Source organism: Bubalus kerabau, chromosome 2 (genome assembly GCF_029407905.1).
Source record: "Bubalus kerabau isolate K-KA32 ecotype Philippines breed swamp buffalo chromosome 2, PCC_UOA_SB_1v2, whole genome shotgun sequence".
In the NCBI taxonomy this organism is placed as follows: Eukaryota; Metazoa; Chordata; class Mammalia; order Artiodactyla; family Bovidae; genus Bubalus; species Bubalus kerabau.
The window spans coordinates 159,923,881-159,942,804 of NC_073625.1; the positions used below are offsets into that span (position 1 = coordinate 159,923,881).

Here is an 18,924-nt window from a genome sequence, read left to right on the forward strand (position 1 = left end):
TACTCTGCGTTTTACTAGGTGATTTTGACTTGCAGCCAGACTACATTTCACTGATGTATCCTTTTCAAAAAGTTGTAGCATGAAGGCTATATCATATCTAGACAGTTTTTTTGTTTTTTCCAAATTTCACCAGTAAAAGAGATTTATAGAAAAAGACACAGTTGTGCTTCTTCTAAAGGTGCAACTTACCATTTCAAAAGTGCTGGTCCTTGGAGGTTGTCTAGAGCACTGGTTGAAGAGGAGCAAGCCTTAGTCTTGGCAGAGCAGGCAGCATTTCAGGCTTTGGCAGAAACGGAGAATGGCCAGATGCCCATGAGTACCAGCATGATGCACTCTGACACCAGATTTAATCCACAGTGAGTATTCACGACGCTTGGGGCTGACACCAGCAGATGGGTGAGAATGACAAGAAGGGTGTACCACTTTTTCTTCTCACAGGCACTTCCAAAAACACAATGCTCTAGAACACGTGCAGCAATGTGTTCACCAGTGTCATGAAAGCTGAATCTCCGAAGCACTGGAGAGGGTCTCAAAGAATGCCTACTGTGCCTGGCCCCAGAGAGTCAGACAGAGTATTTACAGAGGAAAATGCTCCACTCGTGATATCAAAGCCCAAGCCAGAAACATAAGCCAGCAGTCCGTAGAGGGTGCTCTCACCCGGGTTTATCCTCTTCAAGTCCTCACTGGCTTAAAAAAAAAAAAAAGTGTATAACATGCAAATCAGCACATTTCTTGCATAAGGACAGACTAACACTCCAAAGATCAGCAGACATTTCCGCACTGGTCCATCTTTGATGTCAGTAATGACTGCTGTCATAAACCAAACAAGGGAGGAAAGAAGCAGAGACACCAACCAGAAGAACTGCGATGAGGAGAAAGTTGATGCGCAATGGCGGTGGCCATGGTGAAGAGGTAGAACTCGAGCACAGGTGCAAAGGCAAGTGCAGCCCAGAACAAGGCTGCCGTCATGGCAACCGTAGAAGCCTGTGGTGGGGGGGGGGTGGGTGATGGGTGGCTCAGCTGATCCGTATTCTTAATTAAGCCATATTAACACAGATGGTCTCAGCACTCATACCTTTTAATTGCTCTCACTCTTAAATACTTTGGGACGTTTATGTGTCCCAGTAGTTTCCAAGGACAGGTTCCAGAAAGGAGAGAGGATGCAGTTATAAAGCCTGACGATTGAAAGACGGAAGTATGGGCAGCGTTGAGAAAATGAGGGTAACAAAAATAAACTTACCTTTGTACAATTTTGCTTGAGGTAAAGTTCTTGCTTCAGCCAACAGAATACTTACTGAAACACCGGTTTGATCTTCCCTCCCAGAGAATCACTTGTAAAAATCAAGCACTGCTTTTTCTTTTTGATGTTTTAAATTGAGGTATAGTTGATGTACAATATTAGGTAAGTTATAAGTATACACCTGGAGAAGGCAATGGCAGCCCACTCCAGTACTCTTGCCTGGAAAATCCCATGGGCGGAGAAGCCTGGTAGCCTTCAGTCCATGGGGTCGCTGAGAGTTGGACAGGACTCAGCGACTTCACTTTCACTTTTCACTTTGCTACACTGGAGAAGGAAATGGCAACCCACTCCAGTGTTCTTGCCTGGAGAATCCCAGAGATGGCAGAGCCTGGTGGGCTGCCGTCTATGGGGTCACACAGAGTCGGACACGACTGCGGTGACTTAGCAGCAGCAGCAGCATAGGTATGCACCATAGTGATTCACAATTTTGAAAGGTTATACTCCACTTATAGTTTTTATAAAATATTGATTATGCTCCCTGTGTTGTAAAATTTAACATCATAGCTTATTTACATTATTTGATACATAATAGTCTGTACCTCTTAATCCCTATGCCTATCTTGCCTCTCTTCCCTTCCCTCTCACCGCTGGTAACCACTAGTTTGTTTTCTATGAGTCTATGAATAATTGAGATTGAAGTCTCTTGTCATATTCCAGATAGTTACAGCCCATGGAAATAGACATTCCACGGATGATGGTAGACTGAATAGTGGTTTCCTCACCTACTCTTCTTTCATAATCCATGTGTTTGAACATGCTAGTGATGAGTGAAGGAATTACAATGAGGAAATGATAATGTAGTACTATGACAAAACTGTATCCTGTTCTGGTATTAAAGTAGTTGTGTATATTTGATTAATCTATGCTCAACATTGCCTCTAGTCTGTAGCCTAGGTTGATATCTACTGATTTAACATGGCTGAATGTATATGGTGATTGGACATTTGCATGGCTATAGACTTTATCAGGAGAAGGCAAAGGCAACCCACTTCAGTACTCTTGCCTGGAAAATCCCATGGACGGAGGGACCTGGTAGGCTGCAGTCTATGGGGTCGCGAAGAGTCGGACACGACTGAGCGACTTCATTTTCACTTTCATGCGTTGGAGAAGGAAATGGCAACCCACTCCAGTGTTCTTGCCTGGAGAATCCCAGAGACGGCAGAGTCTGGTGGGCTGCCATCTATGGGGTCGCACAGAGTCGGACATGACTGAAGCAACTTAGCAGCAGCAGCAGACTGTATCAATTAATTCAAAGTCTGGAATGAGATGGAATTGGATATAAATCCTTACCCTAAAAACCTTTTAGTTTTATGATCTTAAGTTGCTACTTAGATATGAAGAGCTAACTCACTGGAAAAGACCCTCATGCTGAGAAAGACTGAAGGCAGGAGGAGAAGGGGAGAACAGAGGATGAGATTGTTGGGTGGGATCACTGACTCAATGAACATGAGTTTGAGCAAACTCTGGAAGCCGGTATGCTGCAGTCCATGGGATTGTAAAGAGTCTGACACAACTGAACAATTGAACAACTTAGTTGCAGCCTTAATTTCCCATATATAGATATTAGCTTCATTTTTTTTTTTCACATAGACAATGGTGATCTTTTGTAGCCACCTGAAATAATTATGGTAAACCATAGTAACAGTTATGTAAAACTGTCAGCCTAGTTCATAATGTGGACTCAGTAAATGTTATTACTGAGATAATTATTACTTTACTAAGTACAAAGTGTGCTTTGGTGTTCATTTGAAGATGAGAAGCATAGAAACCTAGATTCAAAGAACAGTAGAGTCCGGACAGACCATAGAGATGTTCTGATCGGGCATCTTTATTTTACGGGAGAGGAAGCTGAAGACCAAAGTGAAGTGAAGTGAAGTGAAGTGAAGTGAAAGTGGCTCAGTCGTGTCCCACTCTTTGCTCCAGGCAAGAATACTGGAGTGGGTACCCTTTCCCTTCTCCAGGGGATCTTCCCAACCCAGGGATCGAACCTAGGTCTCCTGCATTGCAGGCAGATTCTTAAAGAGGGCAAGTAATACCCAGGGTGAAAACACCAGTTAGTGGAAAAGGCAGGCATCACATTTCCATGGCTTGCCTTGCAGCCAACATGTGTCTGTGAAGGACAACTGCGGGAGACAAGCCTCTGGGCCTCTGGTTGATAGCCACTTGCACAGTCTTTTGTTCACTCTAGATGGTTAGAACCTGGTCTAATTTGCAGCATTTTCAGAGGAGAATTGAAAGCAGTCTGACATAATTTGACTCCTGGAGCTCAGATCTTTTAGTTTATTGGGCACAGTCTCATTACTTGGCAATAACTGATGTCTTTAGAGTGTGAAGTAAATATTTAAGATTTAAATAAGCCCTATGTGAATGCTAAGCTCCTCATTTGTTGACAGATTCTTCCCATACTCAGCAACTATTCCAGCAGCTTCTCTTGCCAAGGAAATACCAGATATTGTTGAAAGAAAAAAACAGCTGCAAATATAAAAAAAAAAACCTGGCTTTTTAAGGGGCTTTCCAAAATAAATGGTTGAAGAACCTAGAAAGTGATTTTACAGGGATGTAAAACAATCCTTTAAACAATTGTAACTTTTAGTCTTAAAAATTTTATTCAGCACATCCTTTTGTATGAAGTACTATAGGTAATTTTAAGACATGTTATTTTTTTGCCTTTGAGGTACTAACAATTTAGTAGGAAAAATAGCATGTAAGTAAATTAATCAAAAGTTACATAATAAAATGCAAATCAAATAACATTTGAAGATGAACACTGGAGGGCATTGGTAGGCAGAGCCTGACGAATTACCAAATGAATGGTGCAGGGGATGTTTGTTCATTTTACTTTCCACCTTCTTTCAGGACACCGCCTGATTCTGGTCTAGGATTCATCTTTCCCTTGCAATCTTGGGGCTCTGTAACTACAGGAGCTCTGCATTTCTCTAGCCCAGATGCGATCTTGTGAACTAGGTCATGCCCACCAGCCTGTCTTCTAGAGTGACTCAAGGATTAACATTGTTGATAAATTTGTTATCCTCTTTGGCTGACAATTGCTGATCTCTGCTGAGCCATGAATCTCCAGCCTTCTAGTCAATTCTCATGGGTTAGCTGGGATTAAACTCCTTTTCTTCATGGGTTCACTAGATTTGGTGTATATGGTAATGGCAGCTTGAAGGGAAAGGAGTTGCCACTTTGCATATATGTGTCAGGGAAAAGAGAAGGTGATATTTGAGTGGGACCTAGAAAAGGGGTGGGAGTAAGTAACTAAGGATTTTCAGTTTGGGGACACCCTATGATTTCTAATTCTAGACCACTATCAGAGCCATTTCTGTAGTTTGTGAACTAATTAGAAAGCTGTTCACAAATCTTGAGAATTCAATGCTTTGCTAAGTGCAAACCCAGGGCAGTAGAGTTGGAAAATATTTCAGGACTGGTTAGATTAAAAAATGGAAAAGACTGAGTTACAGATATAACTACTGTAATACAATTGAGATGAGGTTTATTTCTACTCTGAAAGTCACTGTAGTGGTCTCTTCTCACTATGGTTAAGTCTCCATTTCTTATCTTGCTTCTATGATAATCCACATCTAAGAGAATAAATTCATTCTGTAGCTTATCAAGATTCAGTAAAATCTAATCTATACTTTCTTTGCTGAACAGAGTATTTGAAAAATCATATTCTCTCTCATTCAACAATTGTTGTTAATATTTGAAACCAGATATGGTGCTTGTAAAGAGCTCTTAGACACTACTGAATGTAATTCCCAAATTCACTTTACATGCAAAACTGTTGTATAGTTTGATTAAATAATGTCTGTGAAATTCCGTCTGGAGATACAAATGCTTCCTAAGCCAGGAAGAGACAAATACCAATATTCTGCACTAGAATTTGGTCCAGTTTCACTCCAAAAAAACAATTTGCTGTTGACAAAATGGAAATGTACTGAAGAACTGGGAAAAGGAAAAGGGAGAGATTAGTAAGGTCCAGCTCCCCCCTTTCTCTTCTAAATGTATCATTTTATTTTTCTAAACTAAGCTCTCCCTAAATTCCAGAAGAGAAAAACATTTTTTCAAAAGCATGATTTTTGAAGGGAAAATAGGTGCATTTTGTGCTTCTGCTTGTGGAATTAAAATACTTCCTACCTCGATTTTTATAGCAAACTGGTAATGCCCACATTTGAATTTCTGGCAAACCTTAGAACATAACACTATACTTGTTTTGCATTTATTCCTCACTGGATGGACAAATTTTTAAAACATGAGGTAAATCAAGTGGGGAGATTAAAATCAGATGGTTCTGCATAGACTATCAGTAATGAGGGTAAAACTGGCATTTTTCCATCTGCTTATTTGATTATACATTTTGTACTTATTTTTAAAGGCCAAACTAGAGGAGTTGGAAAGTGTTATTGAAGTCCACAATGGAAAACCTTTCCTAGTCATGTTCATAGTGAATTCTGAATCTTTAAAGTGCAATGGCCAGACAGTGTTGGGATATATGATCAAGTAGGTTTTTCTCTCCTCAAGGACTTTATTTAAAAATGTATGTGGCAGAGGCTTCTCATTTAGCATATCTAAGGGAGCTCTTTGGGAATTTTACCATTGTTTTCTTGTGTTGCCATGGGAATGTCCATTTTTATATCTTCAGAGAGATACTGTTTTTCAGTGCGGTAGAGCAGAGAGAAAGTGGGCCTTATATTTAGGAAACAGTGTATTCTACCCTGGCCTTAACTCCTTACTAGCTGTACCACTGTAGGTAAATGATTCAAGCTCTCCAAGCCTCAGGTTTTTGTTTTTTTAATGAAATTGATTTTTATTCTGAAGGGTTATTCTAAGAATTAAAAGTGATGAGTGCATCAGAAGACGCTTACTATGTAATAGTATTATTATACTGATGTGATTGTGAAAAGGCATCTTTTTTTTTTTTAATTTTATTTTATTTTTAAAACTTTACATAACTGTATTAGTTTTGCCAAATATCAAAATGAATCCGCCACAGGTATACATGTGTTCCCCACCCTGAACCCTCCTCCCTTCTCTCTCCCCATACCATCCCTCTGGGTCGTCCCAGTGCACCAGCCCCAAGCATCCAGTATCGTGCATCGAACCTGGACTGGCAACTCGTTTCATACATGATATTATACATGTTTCAATGCCATTCTCCCTAATCTTCCCACCCTCTCCCTCTCCCACAGAGTCCATAAGACTGTTCTATACATCAGTGTCTCTTTTGCTGTCTTGTACACAGGGTTATTGTTACCATCTTTCTAAATTCCATGCATTTCCTGCCTGACTCCAGGCTTGTATCTCTCTTAGAGAGCTTTCAGTCTGTGTCAGCTCAGTCTCTGGATATATTGGTGATGTGAAATCAAAAAATATACTAGAGAAGGAAGTGATCTGACATGTAAGGATAAAGGGCTGAAATAGAGAGTTGCCGTTTTATTTCAAATTGCTGAGAATGTTGGAGGTGCAGATGGCAACTTGGGTGAGTGTCAGAAAGAGTCTGGTGTTTGTTGAGGTGGGGCCCTAGTGCAGCGCTGTCCAGTAGAACTTTCTGCAGTTACGGAATTGTTCTCTGCTTGAAATGTCAAACAACTTCACCAATAGCAGCACGTGACTGTTGAGTACACGGATGTGGATTGTGTGAACTGAGGAACTTCTATATCTCATTTAATTTAATTAATTTAAATTTAAATAGCCATATATGGCTAGTGGCTACTTTATTGGACAGCACAATGCCAGAAACTCTAGGGGATATGAGAGAAAGAAAGGTAAGGAGAGCAGGTTTTAACAAGTATTGTCATGAATTGCGAATCAGATCCTTAATATTTCTTGAAAGATGTAGCCAAAAAATTGAAATTCATTTGAAAGTAGTTCTGAGAGCCAGATTACACATAAATATAGATAGAGATATAGATATATAGCTATGACTCACAGCAGAGGACAGGACACATGGGGCCCTGACCACATGGCTACATATGGGTAGTAATAAAAATTTCCTTTCATTAACATGATAACTGAGGATTTTTATAGATGTAAAGCTCATAAGGAAAGAGGTTATTTATATAAACTTTTTATTTTAAATACACAGCCATACCCATACTTCTCATCTAGAACTCAAACTGTTATATAAAAAAGTCTAAATAGTTGATCTATAAAATTAGAGCTAATTATCTACGGACTTCCTATTATGTAGCAGGATTTGTTTTCTCAAACGATAATGACAACTGCCAGCACCTCCAGGACCCATTTTATCTCTAGGAGCCCAGTGGATGAGTCTTGAAAGCTCATGAACCTTCATAAATGCATAAAATTGTGTGTGTGTGTTTTGGGGGTGAAGAATCTATATTCATTTTGTATTAGATATTTATCCTTTTAAATTTCCTTCATATTCCTGGGAAATGACAGCATTGTTCACTTCTCATTGCTGAACCTAAAAATACCAGACAGATGCAGAGCTGGAGTTGTGAACACCAGTCCCTTTATCACTGGATTAGAGATGAAAACATGAGGGGAGGGGTACATGGGGAACACTCTGCTGGTGGTGGCAGGCATAGCAAGAGTCAGTCCTGACATCATGGAGGATGTCAGAGAGGCCCCAGGGCTGTCCTTACTGGCATGGATACTGCAGAAAGATTTTGGATGGAGTTTCTGTTTGCCTAATCCCAAAGCCAAACCCAGAAATTCTGTGAGCTACCCAATATCCACTTACTGAATCAATATCTCACTTAAAAACACTTAAAGTTGGCAGAATAGACTTTTGTTACTTGTACCTAGACTCCAACTGATACAGATACTCAAAAGGGTCTATAACCCTAGAACGATTAAGGATTATCTCATAAAACTGCATTTATTATTGACCACCACAAATGATACAATGAGGACAGAATCACAAAAATCCAGAGCTGGAGAAAAGGTATATTCTTTCAATGACAGCTGCCATTTTTTCAAGAATATAAACTGCATTAAAATGTTGACAGAGAAAAAGAACAGTGGTAAGGCTTGCCTATACACCTTTAATTTGTAAAGGAGAATATCAAGATTCCAAATGATCTCCATTATGGTGAACACCTTAGTTATGAAAGAACCTGTTCTATCTAAAAGCTTATAATGCCAGGAGTCTGATACATGCCTTCTGCTCAAATATGTGAATCCAATGACACTCAGCATTCTCCATCATCCACTTTCTCTCCCCAGAGTTGATCAGCAATGTTTCCAGTCAATATTATGACATCCTATCTAAAACTTCAAAGTATTCAAATATACTTTGAATTAAAAGATCAAAATCAAAGATTCACATATTAATCTCAGCCTACAGACTTGTAGAAATCAATACAAATATATAGATTAACTCTTGGAAATTGATATGAAATAAGTGGATTATGAAAGTACAATTTTCCTCTGCATATTTTAATGGGAGTTCAGTTAAATGAAGATTGTGCTAGAATTCGAATGATGCTGGATAGTTTTATCTTGGGGCTAAAAGTCTGATATACAATCCCTTCTTTATGAACAGAATAATGGGGTTTTATTAAAGCAAATATATTCTTCCATCACTTGCTCTATGTTTATAGAATGTCACTGAATAGTCAATATATACATCAGGAAAGGAATAATGAGCATTCCTTTCTTTTCACATAATGAAAGTTCTCAATTGCCACATACTTATTGTTTAATTATGAATAAATTCAGAGATGTGTGCTATATTTATAATTAAATCTATTCTGCATTCATGTTCTCACACGTATTATAAACTAAAGTCTCTTAATATTCTCATTATCTCCCAGAAGAGTAAAGAAGAACCTCATGAAACTTGGAAAATGATTTTTCTGTCTTTAAAAATTTGTTGTGAAAATTTCAAAATGTACAAATAAGTAGAGTCAACGGTCCTGTGTACCCTTGTATTGATTACACAGCTTTTGTGATTGCCAATAGTCAGCGGTATTTGTTTCATCTCTTTTCCCCATCCTGGCCACCTTACCCTGCCTTTTCTTCTTTTTGGCTGGAGTAGTTTATAATATATATGAAATATGATGTCATTTTACTTCTCAATATTTTAATATTAATTAGCAAAAATTTTGGATATTTCCTAATATTGCCACAATGGCAATTTTATGCTTAAAATTAATAAGTAATTCCCTAATATTATTTAATACCCACTCCATATTCAACTTTCACTGATTTTCTTCAAAATGTCTTTTTGTAGTTTGTTTAAATTAGGATCTAAACAAGACAGTTCACTTGTTGTTTATGGCTATTATTTATCTTAAGCCTCCTTCCCCCCATCTCCCTCGCATTCATCTTATTTTTTTCAGGCCATCAGCATACTGAAAAAATATGACCCACTTCCTGGATTTGACTGTTGCATCTTTGTGGTGCAGTTTAACTTCTTTCTCATATTCTGTAGACTTAAATTTAGATCTAAAGTCAGATTCCAATTTTTTTTTGACCAAAACACTTCTTAAGTGGCATGTGTACTTCATTTGCCCATAATGTGCCACTTTTATGATACTAAAATTAATTCATGACTTTCAGGTGATGACACTCTGATCTTTTCAGCATATCCCTTAATAAGTTTGGCATCTATTGATGACCATTCTCTGAATCAAATTTTTATAAAATGTGATTCTATTCCTTTTGTAGTTGTTAGCTAGGATTTTCCTTACAGAAAATTTCTCCTCATCCATCAATGCTTTGTTGTTATTCTGCTAGTTCATTTCAAAAAGGCAGGATAAATGCCTGATTATTTTTAATGATCACTCTTCAGAGGTAAAAGCTGGAGTCAGAAGTTGATTCTGTGATGCATCACCAATCTCCCTGCAGGACCGAGACACTCACTACCCCAGCTGTCAGGGACTTTGGTGCTGCCAGCTCACAGTTGAACCCGTCTTAGTAATGTCCTCAGCGGACGACTTGTCTTACTCAAGGCCTTGCTGGGGACAGCCAGACTCAATGACTGGTCACTGGTTTGGGGAGTGGGCAATGTCTTGACCTATTCACCCTAAATTATGACAAATCTAAAAGACCATTCCAGCTCCCACACAAAATACCTAAACACAAGGATAAACTAAACTTTTTATCATGTTGAAGAAGAGTTATGGTGATTCCAGCAAATGGCTTATTTGAAATTTCCTATAGTACTAATCACACAATAGCATGTTTGCTTACAATGCATTATGCTCTGTTGTATTGATTTGGTAATAACAAGTGCATGAGCAAAATCATAATTAAACTGGAAGGAAAGTGATCTGTAGTACATAATTGATAAGATAAAGTAATAAGAAAGTAATCTTACATATGAAGGAGTGTATAATGATGCATGTACAAAAGAATCACTCCTTTCAACACTGTTTATTTGTATTTCTTTATCATAAATATGAATATTGTTTATTATGTTATATTTGGTTTAGTGCAGCACTCTCTTGATAATACTATGGCATTCTACTAGGTGGAATTCTCTATTTACAAGCATATCTATATTTTTAATAATAAATGTAAAATTAATGTTAGGAAGGATGTGAATTTGAGTCTTCATAGACAAGTTAGCATTATTGGCAATGTCATTTTAATTCCAAGAGCCCCCTACTTTCTGTCCTTCCATTATAATTGGCAATAATATAGGGCAATTGTTTCTAAAGTCCTTCATAGACCAGGTTCATCCACCCCTCCAACTGTACCAATTTCTACCATGGTGAGAGGTATGACAAAACAAGAAACAGACAAAAATAGGTGGAACTTATGCTTCAATCAGAGTAGTTCCACTTTTTACTTGTCTTATATATGAGCATTTCACTCAAGCTTTCATTTTAAAAAATGTTCCTGTGCTAACATCATTGTGAAAACTATTAATAAAGGGTATAGGCACTATAAGACGTATTTAAATAAACAAAACATGCAATTGTATGGATGTGAGAGTTGGACTGTGAAGAGGGCTGAGCGCCAAAGAATTGATGCTTTTGAACTGTGGTGTTGGAGAAGACTCTGGAGAGTCCCTTGGACTGCAAGGAGATCCAACCAGTCCATTCTAAAGGAGATCAGTCCTGGGATTTCTTTGGAGGTAATGATGCTGAAGCTGAAACTCCAGTACCTTGGCCACCTCATGTGAAGAGTTGACTCACTGGAAAAGACTCTGATGCTGGGAGGGATTGGGGGCAGGAGGAGAAGGGGGACGACAGAGGATGAGATGGCTGGATGGCATCACTGACTCAATAGACGTGAGTCTGAGTGAACTCCGGGAGATGGTGATGGACAGGGAGGCCTGGCGTGCTGCGATTCATGGGGTCGCAAAGAGTCGGACACCACTGAGCGACTGAACTGAACTGAATTGAACTGAACCATTGATTGATTCAGAAAATATTGAAGGTTTAAAAGATTTTCTATCTTTCTACCTTCTGTACTGCAAAAATGCATGTATATCTCATGTTTGCTGGAACTCTGTTGAATTTCACCTTGAGCCTTATTAGAAAATTAATAGTCCCTTTTTCTCTGGTCAAAATGGTTCTGTGAATATGGTGCAGTGCAATCATACTCAATTATGTATTAAAGGAAAATCAGTATTTTCATAAAAATATCTCAATAAACTATGATATTTTAGTACAATTAATGTTAAAGTATTTTAGTACATTGATATTAAAGTACAATTAAAGTACTTTATATAGAATGAAATGACAGAATATACTGGAGTAGAAAACATAGCAAACTCTGTGCCTATTATCATTAGCTCAGATTTTCTGATGGATATAGAGGACCTGATCTGTTTCCTATTTAGCTTTAATTTGCCACTTTTACCTTTTCTTAAAACACCTCTTTTTCATGTAAATTTCTCATCCAAAACCCTAGTTCTGAATCTTGATTTGTCTAAATGAGGATGAGCACTCGGGACACACCTAATGACTTTCATTGGTACATGCAGTTCAGGTTTGCCCAGTTCAACAGAATGAGTATCTTATGTTTTCCAATTGGGGGAGATGTTTTCTTCGCCTCCTGTAGAATGTAATTGAGGAAGCCCCTTGCTCCAGTTCCTGTTCCCTGCCAGCCATGAACAAAAAGTACACCAGTCTCCAAGGGAAGAGAAAACCAAGGCCAGCAGAACAGAAAATGGAAAGAGCTTGTACCCTTGTTAGCATCACCAGACTGCTGAATTGATCTCTAGACTTGGCTTATGCAACATAACAAATTTTCTTATTGTTTGCTGCTGCTGCTAAGTCACTTCAGTTGTGTCCGACTCTGTGCGACCCCACAGACGGCAGCCCACCAGGCCCCGCCGTCCCTGGGATTCTCCAGGCAAAAACACTGGAGTGGGTTGCCATTTCCTCCTCCAATGCATGAAAGTGAAAAGTGAAAGTGAAGTCGTTCAGTCGTGTCCGACTCTTAGCGACCCCATCTACCAGGCTCCTCTGTCTTAATTGAGGTTCCTGTTATTTTCAGCAAAACCTCCCAAAGCATGTCCCCTCAAAACCCCACCAAACAAACAAAATGGCATTACGGGTATAAATACAGAAGGCAGTTCATTATACTTTTTAAAATCCTAGGTTTCACTGGAATTCTTTTAATCCTATTTTGGGTTTAAACTCAGCTCTGAGCAAACATGTTTTCTGGGAATTCTGGGGAGACAATTGTGCTGGAATTTAGTGTTGTCAGGAAGAAGCGGAGACTCATACAAGTGGGACCCTGGAGCCTTGCTTCTACCTATTCTGTCCTCTTGCCTGGTTCCTTCTGTCTTTATTCCACTTGACTGTCCAGTCCCTGACATCTGGCTTGCACCTTGCATCGTTTGCTCTCATTAACATTGGTCCCATCAGTGAGCACACAACTCTATTGCATGCCAAAGTTTTTTATGTTTTAATTTATTTGATGACTTAGGGGTTTTAAGATATGAATTGGCTCTCTGTTGTCAATAAGACTGGGGGCAATTTTAGATAATGCAGTGGGAAATAAAGCAATAGGTAGATACATTTGCTGTAGCTTAAGTAATATCAACAGTGGGGAAAACAATAAGGATCACTGAAGGGATGAATAAGATAATAAGGTGTACCTGTGGAGCTGAGAAATAGCTTCCTTTCCAGACAATTTATTCTTGTTCAGACTAGTATAGTTTAAAAGTATATACAATTTTTCTTAAGAAAATCTACTAAGAAAATGTGTGGGCATGAATTACACTGTCTGCTTCCTAGTGCATTGTTTAGCCATATCCTCTGCCCTGGAAGGAAGGACCACCAGCCCCTCCCTCACCTGTTTTGCTCCCTTTACATGTGCCTTCTGTGTACTCTCGGCCATTCTCATGACTTCAGAGCCTCTATTCAATGACATTCTCTATTGACTAGCATTTCTATATCATTATTAGTGAAATGTATAATTAATGTTAGGAAGCAGGAGCAAAATCACAATCAAGCTGGAACTCGTGGCTTCAAATCTTAGCTTTAGCCAAGATGTTTCCCCAGCTCACAATGTACTCACTCAACTGTTCATAGGACCCTGCTCCAGAATTCCTGCAAGCAATTCATTTTTGTCATGTCCCAAACAGAACTTACTATTTTTTTTTTCAGAAACCAGCTCTTTCATTCCTTCCCCAAGCAAGCATTTACTGAATATTTAATGTATTCCAGGCTTTGTCTTAAGAGTGCAAACCCTCCAGAGGTGCAGAATAGTGAGGAAAATAATACATGAAATGATAACTATAATGTTATTGGTAATGCAAAGTTAGTTACAGGATGGGATGTGTGATCTTGGACACTCTGCATGACCTCTCTGTGTCTCAGTTTATCTGTAAAATGGAGCCAATAGAACCTTCTCAGAGACTGAATGTGAGGATTAATTCAGTCACTGTATATGAAGGGCACAGACCACACTAAGCATTCAGTAAGTATTAGCTATTGTGATTATTATTATTAGTTACATCATACAGAAACTGCAAACTAAGCCTTAAACATAATGCTTAATGGTGAAATATTAGTTATTCTACCATCATTATTATTTAATATTTTTCTGGGAGTACTTGCAAATGCAATTAAATAGGAAGAAGATGAAATATAAAAATGAGAAGGAAAGAAGCGAATGACAATTATTTGTAGATGATTTGACTACAGTCTTTTTCAGCTCAGGGTGTCATAACAAACTACCATAGATGGGGTGCCTTAGCAATAGAAATTACTTTTCTGATGGTTCTGGAGGTTGAAAGTAAGAGATCAGGATTCTAGTGTGGTGGAGTTCTGGTGAGAACTTGCAGATGGCCTGGCTGGTAAATGGCCACTTTCCTGCTGTGTCCTCACAAGGCTGAGAGACTAAGGAATCTCTGCAGTATCTCTTCCTATAAGGACACTAATCTCGTCACAAGATTAGTCATGCCCTCATGTAAATCTAATTACCTCCCAAAGGGCCCACCTCCATATATCATCACATTGGTAGTGAGGGTTTCAACATGTGAATCTGAGGGGAATACAATTCAGTCCATAACTATTATATATAGGGAAATTCCAAATAATCAGATGATCAAATAATAGAAGCAATAGGTAAGAACTTCCTAAAGTAGCTGACTATTATAAACAGTGCTGCGATGAAGTTCTAATGAGGTGGATGAAACTGGAGCCTATTATACAGAGTGAAGTAAGCCAGAAAGAAAAACACCAATACAGTATACTAACGCATATATATGGAATTTAGAAAGATGGTAACAATAACCCTGTATACGGGACAGCAAAAGAGACACTGATGTATAGAAGAGTCTTATGGACTCTGTTGGAGAGGGAGAGGGTGGGAAGATTTGGGAGAATGGCATTGAAACATGTATAATATCATGTATGAAACGAGTCGCCAGTCCAGGTTCGATGCACGATACTGGATGCTTGGGGCTGGTGCACTGGGACGACCCAGAGGGATGGAATGGGGAGGGAGGAGGGAGGAGGGTTCAGGATGGGGAACACATGTATACCTGTGGTGGATCCATTTCGATATTTGGCAAAACGAATACAATATTGTAAAGTTTAAAAATAAAATAAAATTAAAAAAAAATAAAGTAGCTGAGTACAATATTAAATGCAAAAGGCAATAGTTGTACAATATATAAAACCCCCAAAACTTAGTGGAAGGATTACATTAATAATAATAACCAATAATATAAAATGTCTATAAATACCTTACCAAAATTTGTAAAATCTATGTAAAAATTAATTGCTTCTGAGATCCCAAGACAATCTGACCATATATAATGATATATATTTTGTTCTTAGAGAGAAAGATATTATTGTAAAAATACCAATACTGCATAAATTATAAGTTTAATATGGACCCAATAAAAATGTAACATATTGATCTTTGGTCTAACTTAAAGTTCACATGGAAAAAAAAATGTAAAATAGCCAGGAAAAATAGAAAATGTAACATAAAGCAGGACTAGTTATACCAGACACTAAAATGTGCTTATTTAATTTAATAGATATTTGATAGTATTTACTGTGTGCCATATATGTATTAAGTGCCTTATATATATTAAATATTATCATGTAATAATCCTTCAAAGAGGGAGTTATTACTTTCCCCATTTTATAGATAAGAAAACAGGCACAGAGAGGTCGGGTAATTTCCTCAAGATCTCACAGCTTGTAAATTGAAAGAACCAGACTTCACACCCAGGTAATCTGGCTCCAGATTCTATGCTCTTAACCTGGGCACTGTGCTACAATAAGTAAAAATTTTGGTATGAGCTTGAGAATAAACATAGAAATAGAGGAAATGAAACTGTGAAGAAACAGACATGTATACATACGAAAATTTAGTCTATAATGAAGTACACATTTTAAGCAAGGGGAAGTGATAGATTATCCAATAAATTGTGTTAAGAAAATTAGAAAAAAATAAAGGTGGATCTTTGCTAATTTTTTCCACCAAATTCCATGTGGGTCAAAAGTTAACTGTAAAAATAAATTGAAACCATAAAAGTAAATGCCGTAAGAAAATACATAAAATTGTTTTAAAAAGCATATGTAGTCAAAAGTAACAAATTTTATCCTTTTGAATTTTGTTCATTTTGCATTTTAAAACTTTTAAATTGTGAGCTATAATATGGAAAAGTATACAAACATAGTTTACAGCCATTTCAGAGTTGAAATCTAGAGAAATTAACATGCATCCTTATCATTTATTTTTACACACATACTTTATCTTTTGATCATTATTCCTTCTTGTAGCTTTCAATTTTCATCTAGGATCAACTGTTAACTGCTTAACTAACATTTTTTAGAATTTTATTTAATGTGGGTCTTTTGGTAACACATTTTTGTTTTTGTGTGTCTGGAAATATTTTTATTTCAAATTCATTCTTTAAAGATATATTTACTGAGTATAGAGTTCTAGTTTTGTAGTTTCTTTTTGTACACTTATTGTCTTCTGGCTCCTATCATGTCTCATAAGATGGCTATCAAATCTATTGTTCTTTTGAAAATAATCTATACAGCCATAACTTGTTTTATTATATCAATATTTCACTTTATTGCACTTTGCAGATATTGCATTTTTAAAAAGTTAAAGGTTTGTGGCCACCCTGCATCAAGTTATTTTTGAAATAACATTTGATCATTTAGTGTCTCTGTGTCACATTTTGGTAGTTCTTGCAATATTTTAAACTTTTTCACTATCAGATCAGATCAGTCGCTCAGTTGTGTCTGACTCTTTGAGACCCCATGAATCACAGCGCACCAGGCCTCCCTGTCCATCACCAACTCCCAGAGTTCACTCAGACTCACGTCCATCAAGTCAGTGATGCCATCCAGCCATCTCATCCTCTATCGTCCCCTTCTCCTCCTGCCCCCAGTCCCTCCCAGCCTCAGAGTCTTTTCCAATGAGTCAACTCTTCACATGAGGTGGCCAAAGTACTGGAGTTTCAGCTTCAGCATCACTCCTTCCAAAGAAATCCCAGGGCTCATCTCCTTCAGAATGGACTGGTTGGATCTCCTTGCAGTCCAAGGGACTCTCAAGAGTCTTCTCCAACACCACAGTTCAAAAGCATCAATTCTTTGGCGCTCAGCCTTCTTCACAGTTCAACTCTCACATCCATACATGACCACAGGAAAAACCATAGCCTTGACTAGATGAACCTTTGTTGGCAAAGTAATGTCTCTGCTTTTGAATATGCTATCTAGGTTGGTCATAACTTTCCTTCCAAGGAGTAAGCGTCTTTTAATTTCATGGCTGAAGTCACCATCTGTAGTGATTTTGGAGCCCAGAAAAATAAAGTCTGACACTGTTTCCCCTCTTTCCCCATCTATTTCCCATGAAGTGGTGGGACCGGATGCCATGATCTTCGTTTTCTGAACGTTGAGCTTTAAGGCAACTTTTTCACTCTTTTTCACTTTCACTTTCATCAAGAGGCTTTTGAGTTCCTCTTCACTTTCTGCCATAAGGGTGGTGTCATCTGCATATCTGAGGTGATTGATATTTCTCCCGGCAATCTTGATTCCAGCTTGTGTTTCTTCCAGTCCAGCGTTTCTCATGATGTACTCTGCATATAAGTTAAATAAGCAGGGTGACAATATACAGCCTTGACGAACTCCTTTTCCTATTTGGAACCAGTCTGTTGTTCTGTGTCCAGTTCTAACTGTTGCTTCCTGACCTGCATACAGATTTCTCAAGAGGCAGATCAGGTGGTTTGGTATTCCCATCTCTTTCAGAATTTTCCACAGTTTATTGTGATCCACACAGTCAAAGGCTTTGGCATAGTCAATAAAGCAGAAATAGATGTTTTTCTGGAAGTCTCTTGCTTTTTCGATGATCCAGCAGATGTTGGCAATTTGATCTGTAGTTCCTCTGCCTTTTGTAAAACCAGCTTGAACATCAGGAAGTTCACGGTTCACATATTGCTGAAGCCTGGCTTGGAGAATTTTGAGCATTACTTTACTAGCATGTGAGATGAGTACAATTGTGCGGTAGTTTGAGCATTCTTTGGCATTGCCTTTCTTTGGGATTGGAATGAAAACTGACCTTTTTTGGTGACCTTTGATCAGTAAATTTTGATGTTACTAGTATGACTTGTTGAAGCCTCAGATAATGGTTAGCACTTTTTAGCAATAAAGTATTTTTGAATTAGGGCTTCCCTGGTGGCTCAGACAGTAAAGAATCCACAGGTCTGTACATTTTAAAAGACATAATGCTATCACACACTTAATAGATTATAGTATAGTGTAATCATAACTTTTAAATGCACTGGGAAACCAAAAATTTTGTGACTTCCTTTATTGAAATATTTGCCTTATTAAGATCACCTGGAACGGAACCTGCACTATCTTCCAAATACTCCTGTATTAGTTGCAATTGTTGTTGTTGTTCAGTCGCTAAGTCGTGTTTGACTGTTTGCAACTCCATGGACTGTAGCACACCAGGCTTCTCTGTCCTCTATTATCTTCCAGAGTTTACTCAGATTCATGTCCATTGAGTCACTGATTCTATCTAACCATCTCATCCTCTGCTGCCCTCTTCTCTTTTTTGCCTTCAACCTTTTTCCCAAGATCAGGGTCTTTTCCAATGAGTAGGGTCTTTTCAATGAATTGGTTCTCTGCATCAGGTAGACAAAATATTGGAGCTTCAGCTTTAGCATCAGTCCTTCCAATGATCATTCAGGGTTGATCTCCTTTAGGATTGAC

The 18,924-nt window shown here is 38.1% G+C and overlaps 1 long non-coding RNA gene and 1 pseudogene across 1 annotated transcript in view; one reads left to right on the forward strand and one right to left on the reverse strand.

Annotated features, from left to right (window-relative positions):
- Positions 1-249: 249 nt before the first annotated feature.
- Positions 250-969, reverse strand: LOC129644961 (gamma-secretase subunit APH-1B-like; annotated as a pseudogene).
- A 164-nt stretch (positions 970-1,133) lies between these two features.
- The window catches only part of LOC129644962 (uncharacterized), a 51,818-nt gene continuing 34,027 nt past the window's right edge, over positions 1,134-18,924 (forward strand). The window contains exon 1 of the long non-coding RNA XR_008711089.1: positions 1,134-1,221. This is a non-coding gene — a long non-coding RNA (uncharacterized LOC129644962). The remainder of the gene's footprint in view (positions 1,222-18,924) is intronic.